Source organism: Adiantum capillus-veneris, chromosome 28 (genome assembly GCF_014529385.1).
Source record: "Adiantum capillus-veneris isolate H3 chromosome 28, ASM1452938v2, whole genome shotgun sequence".
NCBI classification, from domain to species: domain Eukaryota; kingdom Viridiplantae; phylum Streptophyta; class Polypodiopsida; order Polypodiales; family Pteridaceae; genus Adiantum; species Adiantum capillus-veneris.
This window is the reverse complement of record NC_140958.1, coordinates 61684974-61700283: the sequence shown is the minus strand read 5'-3', so window position 1 is coordinate 61700283 and position 15310 is coordinate 61684974. Positions and strand designations below refer to the sequence as shown.

Here is a 15310-nt window from a genome sequence, read left to right as displayed (position 1 = left end):
CTTTTTGGGCATTTATACTTGTTATCTAACTAATTACTTGGCCATTTATGGTTATCTAGTTGGATTTTATGTACCTACATAACATTTAGGGAATGAATTGTGGTGTTGTCACACTGATGTTACTAATTTGGTAATGTTGTAACCAATTGAGCATACGTCTAATAGACTAACAAGGTTATATTAGTATAGGTAAAAGACCAAATAACTTGTACAACATTGGTGTTAACATTTAAAAAGATGTTTTTGGAGTCTTGAATTTGTAGTATTATGTGCTTGAATCTTTACAGTTTTGAGAACCAATCCATTCATTGTTTTTTTCATTGATATGGTGGCTTAGAGGTGTCAAATTTATGTAAACAAGAACCACTAGTCTCCCTTGTCTTCTCATTTTCATTATCTTAATGATGGCACAGATCTTATACTGTAATTTAAACAAGTTTTGTTGATGAGCATTTGTTAATGTAGTATGCTGAATCTTATTATGATACATAATGAACATTGTTTTACCAGGAGGGTCTTTTATTGTTGTCTTTATAATGTCATGTTAGTTGATTTCATATGTCATACTATTATGACATGTCATCTAGTTCCATGGTTGGTGAATTACTAATGTGTGTAGTTGTGTAAATGGTTTTATTGTTTGTGGGGGGGGGGGGGGGGGGGGGGGGGGGGGGGGGGGGGGAAATAACCAATGTGTGCACTTGGGAAGGGGGAGGGGAGGGGAGGGGAGGGGAGGATATTCGTTAGATATACATACCAAGGGGGGTTATCAAAATAGAGAATGTGGATATTTAGAGAGTTATGATTAATTTGAAAAATTCTAGGTGCTCAAGGAAGTGGGGGGTGTGTGTGTGCATGTGTGTGTGTGTTTGTGTGTGTGTGTGTGTGTGTGTGTGTGTGTGTGAGAGAGAGAGAGAGAGAGAGAGAGAGAGAGAGAGAGATGAATACTTTGCTCCAAAATTATGGGCATCAAGCTTACGTGGTAACAATGTGAAAAAATCACTAGGCCTATGTGATAACGAGGTGAAAATTTCACAAGGCCTACCAAGATAATAAAGAGTGAATGAAATTGTTTGTGCAATCTGAGGAGCATCAAGCCAAATGCATTGTGCACAAATTTTTGTACGTAGACAAGAGCAACAAAGCTTCTTGACATAGCAATGAGAGACAAACATATAAATCTCTCTCTCTCTCTCTCTCTCTCTCTCTCTCTCTCTCTCTCTCTCTCTCTCTCCATTCGTAGTATCCAGAGATATTGAGTTCCTTTTGCAATGATCAACATCCACCATTTAATTCAACCTACATGTGGGCGTCTTTCGAATGGGGTTGAAGTGGCCAGTTCCCATTGTGTGTGTGTGTGTGTGTGTGTGTGTGTGTGTGAGTGAGAGAGAGAGAGAGAGAGAGAGAGAGAGAGAGATAGCTTTTTTAACGTCACAGGGAACTATCCCAAGAGACCAAATTGATCTATCCGACGAGTTGAACTCAAGACCTTTGATGAGAGAGAGAGAGAGAGAGAGAGAGAGTGTTTCCTTGGTAGAGAAAGGGAAGAGAGAGGGAGCTAGCTGGGTAAAGAGAGAGAGGAGACAGAACCAATAGATAGTTTACCCTTGAAAGAATTTAAGGTACCAACTTGCTCAATAAGAATTTCTACAAAAATCTACTTAGTGATTAAGGCTAGCTTCAAGCTTTGTATTCTCTCTTGCCATAGAAGCATCCTACAATTTGTTGCATCTTTTGTTACTGATAGGGGAGACTCTCATAGTGACGTAAGTGCTACTCACACACACACACACACACACACATCCACATACAGACTGATCAGGCAACAAAAATATCTTTCTAACAACATGAAAGGGTTCTAACTAAAGCCAAAGTGTCCACAACACATACTTCATTTAGCTAACATTCAATTTGGTGTGCAATGTTCAAATGAAATGTAACTACTTTATTTAAGCATCTTTCCTTCTTGTTTCTATCCCAACACATAGTAATTGTTGCATCTTAGTGACATGGTCATTGTACATCACTACAGAACATGTCATAAGGAAAAAGAGGCTTTCTGTGTGTCCATTTCATGATATTTTCTTGTTATTCGATTATTCCACTCATTTAACATAAGAAGACTTGAAATCATATTAGAAGACTTTGAACTAATCATGGGAGATTCATCTCTAATCTGAAATTCTAGCAAACCCACATTTCTCCCAAGGAAAAGCAACAAGGTCTGGCTAGACATGAGGCATAGCCCCCTAGTCACATAGTGGGCAAAAGCAAACCATGGCAAATTTGAAACTCTCCAGCTCTTGTCAGGGTGTAATGTGAAATGTAAGCTACTGCTAGTATTCATAGAAAAAAGATGGGACAACTGATAGCAATGAGTGCAACTGAATGTATTATTACCCCAGATGAATGGCCATGTCAACGACAATGTGAGTAACACTAATTTTCTTAAGGCTTCATCACTTCCCACCCTTCCTCTCTGATATAGAATCCTTAGAGACTTGATGGGAATTTTATCCTTGCCAAATAGGATATATTTCCAATCAAAAACTTACGCACCATATGAGAAAATGTACAACCTATCAAAATACCCAAAAATTATCTTGGTAATAGTCAGAAAAGATTATCTTGGAACTTACACTAAGTACCATGCAAATTTGCAATGAGGTATCTGAAATTAGAATGATGATACCCACATTTGCATTGGCTAAAGCCAGAGGTCATGTTTGAAATGAACAAATTCCTTAAGCAAGAAGTATTTACCAACTGTAAATGTTATATATGCTAACTTTGAAGGCAAGGAAGTAGCGCAAGGTTTTGGTAAGGCTCACACCATGAAAGCTTTTCCAAATTTCCCACTCTCCTTCTGTAACTATATATAAACTAGAGATGAAACCCCAACCTTACATCTGACATTGAGAGGCGATAATCTAGCCTTTGAATCCAAAACTCCCAATTAATGAAAAATTAAGCATTCATTTGCATCTGTCATATTCTTCACCACAATAGGAAAGCCTTCCTGAAAGTTCATGACTGGAAAGCAAATGAATTCATCCTCTTCAACAAGCTGCCAGCTGCACAATTCAAAATGACTAGTCAGTACCATGCTTGAGCCAAAGTTAACCATTGGCTTCTCATCAATTGCTCACAATTGGAGAGCTATTGATCAACTCTGAACAGAGGTCACACATACATAATGTTTTCTTAGAAACAAAGATAATTTATGGAGGGCACATCACCGCCATTATAGGCAATCAGATAGCACAACTAGGCTTGCAAATTGATCTGATCACTAGATTTTTGAACAAGATGGTAATTCCAAGAGCAAAATTTCTCACAAAACAAACTCCAGCAAAGGTAATATTCTGACTAGTCTGTGGAAAAAAATTGGGGATATGGAGCCCTGAGTGTGAAGCGTATGGGTTGCCAAGGAAAAGGAAATTGCATACTGTTAATTCTAGTAGAGAAAAGATGGCTATTTGATTAAAGACAAATGAACTATAATTATAACTCCACCTACATGCACAACAGCTTTCACGGCAGTGATAAAAGCATGTGGCAAGAAAATGAACAAAAACCATACTAAGCTTTATCTTCATGACTTGCCTATATTTTGTTACCAAAAAGTGAAGAAAGACCACTAGAGTTATCCTAGCAACATCAGCCCTTGGGCAGCATCTGAGACCAGCTCCAAAGGGTGTAAACGTGGACTCACTCGAGGAATCCTACAAAAAATCTTGAATAAGGTACAAATTGACAAGTCTCCATTTAACATTTTTGCATATAAGGATGAAGACATATACCTGCCATCTCCAAGGATCAAAATTCATCGGATCGTTGTAAGTTGTGGCATCAAGATGCGCACCCATCAAAAACACCAATAATTTCCAGCCTTTTGGCACCAAGAATCCTAATCTCCAGAAAACTGGCCTTCTCAGTCTCATACTATTTTTAATGCAAAACCAAGTGCTTTGGTGTGACATAGCATGCTACGGCCATTGAACATGAGAGAGGGGAAGATCTCACATGCACATCATTCATTGACAAGTATCTCCTGAGTCCCCTCCAATGCTAATAAACAAATAGATAATTAAAAGAAACAAATGACCAACCTTTAATCTCCACATCTTGCATGGCAACTCTACTAACCCACGGAACTACATTTGCAAGTCTTAAACTCTCATTTACCACGTGAAATCATCATAAAAATATTGTGAGGTGTATACTTCACAAAAATAATTTATCTGTTAGAGCATAACTTAGTCTCTCTACAAAGAAACAATTTCCTTATTGATGTCTTTCTTAGGTGTTGGGCATACTCCACACACGTCCCTCCTATCTCTCATTATTTAGAAAATTGTTCTCGATTAAAATTTCGGCATTCTCCTATCAAAGTTCTTATTTGGCCAGCCCATCTAACGTAGACTATGTGGCAGGCATAAGCAGGTAAGAACTTCACCAAAAAAAAAACTATCTTCACCCATTGTCCCTCCTTGTTACCTATCTAACCCAACACATGTATGGGCAATGAAGGATGTACATCATTGGCCACACTCCCTGTGATGAAGAGCATTATTTAACCTTGCACTTGCACGAGCATAGACTTGATGCTTTGTGAGATAAAAGCTCAAGATGGTGTTTGTTTATATTGCAGTATCTACTGCTATGCAAAATAAGGTTGTAGGATATGGTGTCATTTGAATGTACACACACCTATTTTTTGAGCATACTGTTGTAACCATTTATTATTTAATCATAAATAGCAGAGAAAGGTGGCTCTAAGTTAAGATATGCCTTGTTGAATGCTTGTCATGGAGAATTTTTCGTAAGGTAATTGGTCGTAAAGAATGTTATTCAAGTATGATTTCTCCAAAATAGCTATTTCTTTACCTTCTTGTAGAACCAAATGAAACCAACTTTGTGAGACTAGACACACTTTCTGTCAATGTTTGGGTTGTGGAAAGAGGGGACACTGCCTATACAACCAAAGGAGATAATATCCCTTGATAAGAGGATAAGTTTGGATCACATTCAACTTCCGTACTTGATTTTCGTTTTGTAGAAGAACAGAAATGTGATACAATAGACATTAGATGTTTGAAATTCGAATGTTTAAGAAGTCATAGAAAGAAACTAGATTGCAATGTGTTTTGAAAGGCAACGCAATAAAAGAAAGCATTTGTAGAAAGAAAGCCTTTCACGGTACAATTGACCGAGTGTCGGGACTTGACGATGATGGGTATGATAAATCAAGTACCCAAACCTAATATTCAACAAACTATTCAATACTCAGAAACTAAGTGCAGATCTTCATGCAGAAACAGTACTTCAGACCTAGTTGAAGAATAATTGAAATTTTTTCTTGGAGCCTGCAGTGATGGAGAAGCTGCATCTGCATTCATGATGAGGCAATGGAGAAGAAGCTTACGAAAGACTGCAAAGATAGACAGTGCTCACGTATCTATGGAACAGTTGAGTTCTATCAAATTGATCTCATATGCAGCCTCCAATATGAAAAAAAACTTTTAATGAATAAATTGATAGACCCCTTTTGGCAATCAAGATATATGCAATAACTATAGTGGAACGAATGAATACCTTATGATTTTCGTGTTTCTTACCATAGATCAAACGAGGATTGTTATATACCTAGAACATGCCCAAATTACTTTATAATATAACAAAGTTACAAAATCATGGTAGTCATCCACTAGTCTATATAACCATTAGCTCCATCATGCATACATAGTATGGACTAGATACTATGACATCCCCACTAACATCATCCATGCCCAATAGTGGGTGTAGAACTTGGTTTCAATCATCCAATACACACACACCCAACCCACACACGCACACCTAAGACCATACATTCATAAGAAGGTCTATGTGTTGAGTTTCTGTCAGAGCTCCAAAGATGCAAGGCAGACTCAACCGTATAGCACTAAGGGATCAGAGAAAATAGAAAGGATTAAAGACTCAGCCATAACAGGACCATTATCTCAATGTTATTCCAATCCCAGAAAACTTGCTGATATAAATAGTCTCTTATTGCAGATGTTCTTCTGACAGATTAGAAAGATAAAATATCTTACATTGCTAATGTTTCCTGACCAACTGGGAACAATGCTAATCTCGAAGCAGCTTCATGCACACATGTTTGGGAGCTTTGGAGCTTAGCCTGCTCTCTTCTGGTGATTCATAGTAAAGAAAGCCAGCAATCCATCTTGTTTGGCATAACGTGGGATGACATGTCAGCTCACACATTTTGCAAACTTGAGAAAGATTTCAATATCTTCAATGGAATCTGCTCAAGTGGTCATTAGACTGATGCTTCAATCATACGATTAGGCTCCCCCCAGACATTCTGCTACCTATTTAGAAGCGAACTTGATAAAGCCTATGGAATTCCTACTAGTTTCATAGGCTACTATTCAACCGTAAATTAGTCATTATTCAATGCCCTAGATATGATGCAACTCTTCACTGTATCGACGTATTCTAAACTTCCATTGTGATTTAGGCCATGGATTGCACAACCTTTTGGCCATATTTCCAAGTAAGTGTAAAAATTATGTTAAGGAGATAATCCCACTAGTAGAACTTTTTTGAAAGCAATGAAAATCTTTTGGGTCTTGAGATCAAGAAAAGCTTAGAACGAGTGTTCAAGAAAGGCTCTGCAGAAAGCGGCAAACTTGGGCTGCCTCCTTGGCAATATTCTAACACTAGGTACATAGCTTGAAAAAACAAAGATGTATAAAAGCAAGAAAATATATTTCATCTATACTGTGCGCAGTTTTTGTCTTTGATAGCATTTTGAAATAGCATCCAAGAATGTCTAGAATAGAAAGAAACAAAAAACAAGCAAAAGTTGTGTGCACACAATGCAGTAGGCTATATTAGAATAATAGGCCAACATGTTACTCTAACAAGATCATACTATCTCATGAGTAACATGTGGAAAAGTAAAGTAACGTGCAGACACTACAGACTCGTAGTCTTCCCAGCTAAGCTTTTCAACTCTGCCTTTCCGTTTGCGGATAGGTGCATGCTCCTCCTGGAAAACAAAAGATAAAAACAACACTCCTATTGTCAGCCATTGTTGATTCAACAAATAAAAGACCCCTCTAAGACTGAAAAGTCCAGGAAATAAGCTCCTGAAAGACACCAAGCCCCATGTGTCACACCAAGTGGTGTTCCTAACAAAATGTTCCATACCTTGACTTGTTCCAGAGCATCAGGAGTTTCCGAAAAAAACTTTATCATTAATGTCATTGCCATTGCTGTTGTTTGTTCCCCATGAAACAGAATACCCATAATGCTATCTAAAACAAAATTTGATTTGGTAGTAAAACTCCCGTTTCTCTCCTCTCTCAACAATGCATCTAAAAAGTATGTAGTCATTGGTGATTGAGAGCTTCTCCTAATATCAATTTTCTCCTTCAAACATTTGATAAGCCTCTCACGACCCTATAACACCCACAATGCCATTGAAAACATGTCTTGAACACCCACAACAAAACTTGCTTGGCTGAATTTCATCATATATGTGAAAATTTATCACAAAATGTACACACCTCATTGTGTTTCTTGTAACCAGATCCCGGTACATTTAATGGAAAAGCCAATAAGTTCCTCATGTCGCAATAATTACTTTGTAGCTGCTGTAGCTCCAGATCTTCAAGAGGTTGGTTTATAAGACGGTCCAAAAGCAAGCAAAGCACCCACTATATCATCAAGAGAGCAAGAAGTCATTCAAAGTTCACATTGAAAAGATATCTACGTTAGCACTAAATGTACAAATTCAAAAGGAATAAATTGAATAACATCATTCAAAAACCTGTCAGACTATTCCTCCATAATCCCTCCCTCTATTTAATAGTGTGAAAAATGATTCCAAAATACCTGTCCACAAATCATTGAGAGGTGAAGTCTACTCGGCAAAAATAGATTGAAGACCAACTCATCTTTAACTTCAAGCAAACATAATCTATGTGTGGATGAGCTATTCAGCAAGCTCTGCAAGCATATAAAACACCATGCAATCCATTTCTCTTCAAGACTACATCCAAAACTTTTCCTCTTTGTACGTGCCGATTAGGTGCAAATATCATTTCAAACTTATTTTAAACTCAAAATACTAGTAAGGGCACAGCTAACTCCAAAAATCAGCTAATGCTCTTGGACAATTCTCTTCAAGACTACATCCAAATCTGTCCTCTTTATACGTGCCCATTAGGTGCAAATATCATTTCAAGCTTATTCTAAACTCAAAACACTAGTAAGGGCACAACTACCTCCATAGAGGAAAAATCAGCTAGATTCATGTCCTAGTGTGTGTTTTTGCCCAATCATATTCTTCCAATTTTTTTCTAGGCCGCTTATGTGGGTTTCCATACTGTCCAGTTAGGTTATCTTTTCTAGTTCCCCCCATTTTGTAGGTAGCGTGCATTTTTGGAAGATGGTCAATCAAGTCACTTGGATGCCTATAAAAAGTACTCTCCTCCCCTATTTTGAGTCACTTGATCTTGTTGTGAGAGCCCTACACATATACCTTCTCACAAGCTATACATGTTTTATTGATCATCGATGTTTTCAGCAGAGCACTCTGTCTCTTGTCTGCGTTTTCTCCCTTCCTCGCACACTCTCCCATTTCAGCAATCTCTCTCTATGGTGCGTTTTCATCCTTGTCTTCACCCTTTCACAGCATCTTTAACATGGTATCAGAGCCTAGGTTGTTCTAACCCCAGGCATGTGAAAAAAGGAGGTTTTACACTTGAAAAGGAGCATTTTTTTTTTGTTGTTGCACACAGAAAAACAATAGTGCTTTTCTTTATTTCTGGTGAGGAGATGCTTGCATTAGTCCGAGCATCATAATGATTTGTTCCTACCCGCATTGGAGACTTTCCCACCGACGTTTTAGCCTCTTTGGTTTAGTTTTTATGCTATGTTTGCAACCATGGGGGATTCTTTGGAGATTCTTTCCACCGGCAATGTGAAGATACCACAAATTCCGACTCTATCTCAAGGTGAGAAGCCTTATGGGGCCAACTTCAGCATCCGCAAAGTATGCATAGAAGCTTTACAACAAAGTTAATGCCCGTGGGAGGAGCTTGGACCAATGGCCTTGGATCAAGAGGATCAGTCGAAGATTTCACATGCGGACGTGTGCTCACTAATGTATTGGCACTAAACATAAAGATTAACGCAAATAACACAACATGAAGTACAGAGATGGATAAGAGAATCTTTCCCAAACCTCCTACTACTCTGCATTAACAAATGAATGATTACAATGGGCTAGTCATAGATTAAATGTAGATCTAGACAACGAACATGGGCATCTATAAACTAACTTCTTATTGCCTCCACTTAGCATTGATGCAAAACACTGATATGGAGATGACTTCTGCTAATCCAAATTGTCACCCTAACTACGGGATTCTTACCCTTGACTATGGCAAAGCAATCCCTCCTTGTGGATCTTGCATCTGAATGCTTCTGATCATTTATGATAAGTGAAATGATTCAAAGGATACCTTTTTATATGAGAACTCATGGTCGGCTTTTAGGTCGGCCATAAAAATAAATCCCATGAAAAGTCATTAAAAATGCCATAAAATGTGTTCAAAATGTGTCCAAAACCTGTCCCAACCATTGGACCATATCCTAGGCACCTTCTGGCACTTGTAAGGTCACTTAAATGGCTCAAAATTAGCCATATTCTTCCTCCAACGTTTCCCTTAAAGAGGCTCTAAAAGTTAGATATGTCCACATGGCACCACATCAACGTGTTCGCCTGACATTCCCTCTGCTAAACTTGGAGCAAGATGCACATGATGCATCTTTGAACCACCTTTGACTTTTTATAATCCTTAGCTCTTTGACTTTTCTTTCACTTGGTACTGGAACTTTGAAAACACCATGGTCTCTTCTATTGCCATCAAAACATGTGTTGCTTGGATAATTGTACCTCTTGGATGACCTTGACCTGTGGATCTGAGACTCTACTTGGTGCACCCTTGGTATCCACTATTGGATTTGGCACAACCCGTATGCTATCTCTGCAATCACGTATGCTATCTCTGCAATCCCTTTATCCCACATCTTCCACTATTGCGCTCTTATCCACTTCTACCACTTTCTCTTCCAAAACTTGAACTCAAAGATTTTCCTTTGTCGTTGCCACCCGCGACGTCATTCTACTTGTCGATGGTGACCTTCACGTTTCACTTCTAGCACTCCATTGGGGGGCTATTCTCTTCAAGAAAGTGTCTAGAACATTTATGCAAATCCTAGACATGCATGAGATGAAAATTTCATGCAAAAATGGGATGAAAACACAAAAAACAACAATACTAACTTGAAAAGAGGACTGAAATGAAATGCTAGGTTTGATTGGATGCAAATTTATAAAACCCTAATTTTGGGGTACAAACCGTAAAACGTAAACCCTAATTTCAGCATGCGAAGATTTGACCTATGCTCTGATATCAACGTCACATGCGAAAGCATGCTTGCTTGTGTATTGACGCTAAACATAAATATTGACGCAATTAACACATCATGAAGAAGTAGAGAGATGGACAAGGAATCTTTCCCAAACCCACTCTCCATCAGAGCTAAAAAACACGTTTTTCACTTTTGGATGTGACGGAACGTTTTTTAAAATAAAAAACATCCATATGATAAAAAAGGTGAAGTCCTCCCCCCCCCCCCCCCCTCCCTCCCCCTGATTTAGCAAAAGTTTTTTTTTTTAATGCAAAGAAAAACGTCTTTTCAAGTTGTTTAGAGGGTATTTTTTGTAGCTGAGTTGCAAAGTGTGCACACACGTGTACATTATGTACAAGCAGTGTACAACATGTATATGCTCTGTAGGCTCTGTTTTTTTTGTTCTACCCATTCTAATTCTATCTTTTAAAAAGCTTCCTTGTGATAGAAAACATTATATATAATTTTAAATACATACAACATTTATTTTGAAACGTCGTGTTTTTTTTACTTCGTGGGTTGCAAAGACAATGGGCAATGGGCATGCTAAGTGACTATGTATACATGCAAGTGACTCTGAATACCTATTGAGTCTCCCCTTCCTAAATAACAATACATACATACGTACATGCATGCAAAGAGAATGGGAAATGGGCATGGTAAGTGACTATGTATACATGCTAAGTTTGCTCTGAATACATGCTAAGTGACTCTGAATACATGCTAAGTTTGCTCTACACACACACACATACATAAATATACCTTCATAAGAACAGAAAAATCTGAACTTACGAATTTAGAGTTTGATAGAAAGCATTTGAAAGGAAATATAACAAAACACAAACAAACAAAACAAATAACAACAATACTTAATAAAAACTATTTTTATATTTAATTATAGTAAAATTAAAAACTAAGAAACATTCACACACATTATGATTAATAAGAACTAAAACTTTTGCGTTGAGATACTGTATAGTAATGTGAAATAGCAAAACAAAGAACTATGAAATCTAGACCTAGAGCAATTACAAACGAGAGTAAAACATTAAACTAAATTTTAAAAAGAATAGGACTCGAAAGTGTAACCATTAACTCCAATGTTTGTCCAAACAGGGTGTAGGTTCATCAACTCTATCATGCATAGCGTGGACAATAAGCTACGACATCCGTACACACACACACACACACACATATATATATGTATAAATTTTTTTTAAACGACCTTTTTTTGTCCCATGAAAATGACATCTAATACGCATATTATACTTGGCCTTATTATACGTCCTATCCCATATTTGGCTGCTATGTCCTACTCTGCATTAAAGAATGAATGATTACAATGGGCTAGTCATAGATCAAATGTAGATCTAGACAATGAACATGGACCTGCGTAAACTACCTACTTATTGCCTCCACTTGGTGTTGATGTGAACACTGGTTTGGAGATGACTTCTGTAGTCACCCAATATCCCTAGCATTCCTCGAGTGGAATTGCGAGGATGGTCAAAGGCACTCACATTGACTTCATTCTATACACACCGAGCTTTTGCATGTCAACTATGCTTCGATGACACTTGCTATACAGGATTGTAAGCCTACTCATGCAGGCAAAGCTTTACAAGACAAGAATTGGAAGAAACATATGCAAGCCGAGATCACAACAATTGAGAAGAATGGCACATACGTATTGGTTCCTTGGCCATAGTGATTAGAGTGAATTAGATCTATACGACCAAGGACCGACAAGTCATTGAATAAGAAGGTGTCGACTATGGAGAAAATTTTGTATCAACTACTCAGATGGCCACAATCAGGACCATACTCGCCATAGCTACCAAGAAGGGTTGGTCAATATACCAGATGGATGCCTTTCTCAACGGACATCTCAAACAGGTGTGTGTTGAACAACCTCTCGGCTTCCACATCAAGGTATGGTGTATCAGCTTAAGAAGACTCTTTATGGCCTTAAACAAGCTCCTCGGACAGATCAATGGTTTTCTTTGTGAAAGGGTGTTTCCACGTTCTCACACTGACCCAAACTTGTATGTTTTCAGGGATAAGGGATTGTCTACCATGATCGTTCTTTATGTAGGTGACCATGTATAGCGTCTTGCTCAGACAAAGACTACTCTGTGTTCAAAGTTTGAAATGACGAATATGGGCTTGCTCCACTTTTTTTTACGTTAGGAGATTTAGCAAACCCCAAAGGGGATATTGATATTTGTCAATCGGCAATAGTATATCCATGAATTACTAGCTGCCTTGGAGCACTACAATCTCTACTCCAATGGACCCAAACATGAAGGTGCCAGTTTACGACTACAATGAGCAAGTATATGCTTCATTATACCGAAAGCTAGTAGACTCCTTGATCTAGGCTTTGATCACCCGGATGACGTTTTTCGGCATTCTCACGTTCTTGCAAGTACAGGTCAGTCACCCATCTGTTTGTTCTTCTAGAAGCTAGTAGGCTCCTTGATCTGGGCTTTGATCACCCGGATGACGTTTTCCGGCATTCTCACCTTCTTGCAAGCATTGATCGGTCACCCCTCTATCTATTCTTGCAAAGTTTGATGTGTATGAGGCGTGTTACTACGAGCCTTTTTTTTTGCCCCATTGAGACCTTTCCATAAGGCCAATCAACTCATTGGGCATATCCTTCACTCATTTGGCTTTTCACAAACAACATAGAAATATATGATACTGCTACCAAAGGATACAAATGAGATAACATTAGAGAATAGTTTGGTCCAAGAAGAATTGCCCAAAGCGGGTAGCCATTCACATTTAACATAGTGGCATGCACAAGGTGAATGCTTGATGCTGATTTTTGGTTTTTCTGGCTGTATGAAGACCATGCGTAGGCAGCACCAGCATTTTGAGTATTTCATACAAGTGTCAGCCTTTCTACCTTTGAAACGAAGTCATCAGAAATCTCGCTGGCAGTGTGTCAAGTTACACTTTGCATCATAGGAGTTTCTTGCATATAAGGTGGTAACTGGTCAAATTCCACATCCAACGCTTGTATCATCTAGCTAAAAAACACATTGACTAATTGTTATACATCTAATCCAATTATGTGAATACTAAATGTAATCCATAATTAAAAAGGGAGGGGTGGGGGGGGGGGGGGGGGGGGGGGGGACAGAGAAAGAGAGTTGTTGGGACCCCATCTTGTGTAATCTTCCCCTTCTCACTGAGCTTCCATTTGTAAAGAACTTTCTGCAATCATCCAAGCTTCAGCACAATTAACAATGTGCCACAATATAGATTCAAACAGAAGATACTATCTCCATTAAGACAGGCCATTTCACAATGCACCACACAATATGAAGATAGTATCACCATTAAGCCGGAAGAGGAGAAGATAAGGGTTCTCATTAAATGTACACAATACAGTAAACAAATTAAGCATGCAACAAAGATTTAATTTTTTTAATATAAAAAAAATCAGAGGCCTACTCACATAAGTAGCTTCATGTTGCACATGGACAAACTGGTCCTGCCAAGAAGGTAGTCTCTTAAGAATTATACTCTGAAGAAAATCAAAAATTTTTGTTTTCAATTTGTCTTGGTTGATCACTTCAACAAGACCCGCGCAAATTTTCAAATGCAGATCACCATTAGTTTCAACGAGTGTGTGCTTGCCCAGAATCCATTTGTAGGCACTAATTGGCTGGCAGCTTTGAAATAGCATACCTTCATTCTATAACACAAATTTGTTCACCTCTATATTTGTGGATACAACAAAGGGCTGCCCAAAGAGATGAGACTTGAAGACACCTCCATACCTAAATTTTTCTAAAACAAATCGAGAAAAAAAAATTAGGGTTCCAGGAAAGCATCTTTCTTGTTCACCAAAAACCTGCAAACTGTTACAATGCACCGGCAACTTTGCATGGTAGCTTGGAAAATGAGAAAAAATCAAGCAGAATCACCTTGCCAAAGGCAAGCAGTTGATGGGTGATACCTAAATAAATGCTAATCTAAATGAACCTTAAGAAAATGCATCAAAAAGATACTTGAAATTTCTAGAAAGTAAAAGATAATTCAGGTTTTTTAAACAAAGTGCTACTTTGCCAGCAACAGGTTTATCTAATAGCTTTGAGTAAATTCATTTTGAAGAAATGCATCAAAATCATCAAGAAATACATTAAAATCATTTGGAAAAGAGAGAGAGAGAGAGAGAGAGAGAGAGAGAGAGAGAGAGAGAGAGAGAGAGAGAGAGAGAGAGAGAGAGAGAGAGAGAGAGAGAGATTGATGGGTCATACCTGGAAGAATGTTTTCTACAAAGGGTTGAGATGTAAGAGAGGGTTTAGAGGCCAGGAACTGAAGGGTTTCGCCGAGGAGGGGCCAACCCATATTTCCAGGAGGAAGGCCTTTCTTGTGAGTGTGTGCAAAGTGAGAAAGCCATAGCCAAGCAAGCAATAGGGCTAGGAGAAGTAAGCTAGATAGGAGAAGGGTTGCCGAGTACATACTCTCTCTTCAATTGTATCTCTCTTGAAGAGGTCCTTGTGAATAGATGTAGATGATGAATGCAGTGAGATCCTTGAGAGCTACCCTGGTTAGAGAGGTTTGAGTATAGATGCCCTGTTTATGATAGCTGCCCTGTTTAGAGAGTCTAAATAGTTGCCCTGTTTAGCTACCTTGCTCAGTGCTTGCCCTGCTTTGAAAACCTCCATAGCTCCCTTGCCTTCAACTGCTGATGAAGAACAACGCCACTACAACCTGCAAGGAACAAGACAATACGAGTGCTTCGTACAAGCTGGTGTACCTCCTCTCCAGAAACCATAAAACCTGCAGCTGCTGCTGCAGA

At 38.5% G+C, this 15310-nt stretch overlaps 1 pseudogene; it reads right to left on the bottom strand.

Annotated features, from left to right (window-relative positions):
* Positions 1–2956: 2956 nt before the first annotated feature.
* On the bottom strand, positions 2957–14970 carry LOC147420549 (cholesterol 22-monohydroxylase CYP90B52-like; annotated as a pseudogene).
* Between the last annotated feature and the right edge of the window lie 340 nt (positions 14971–15310).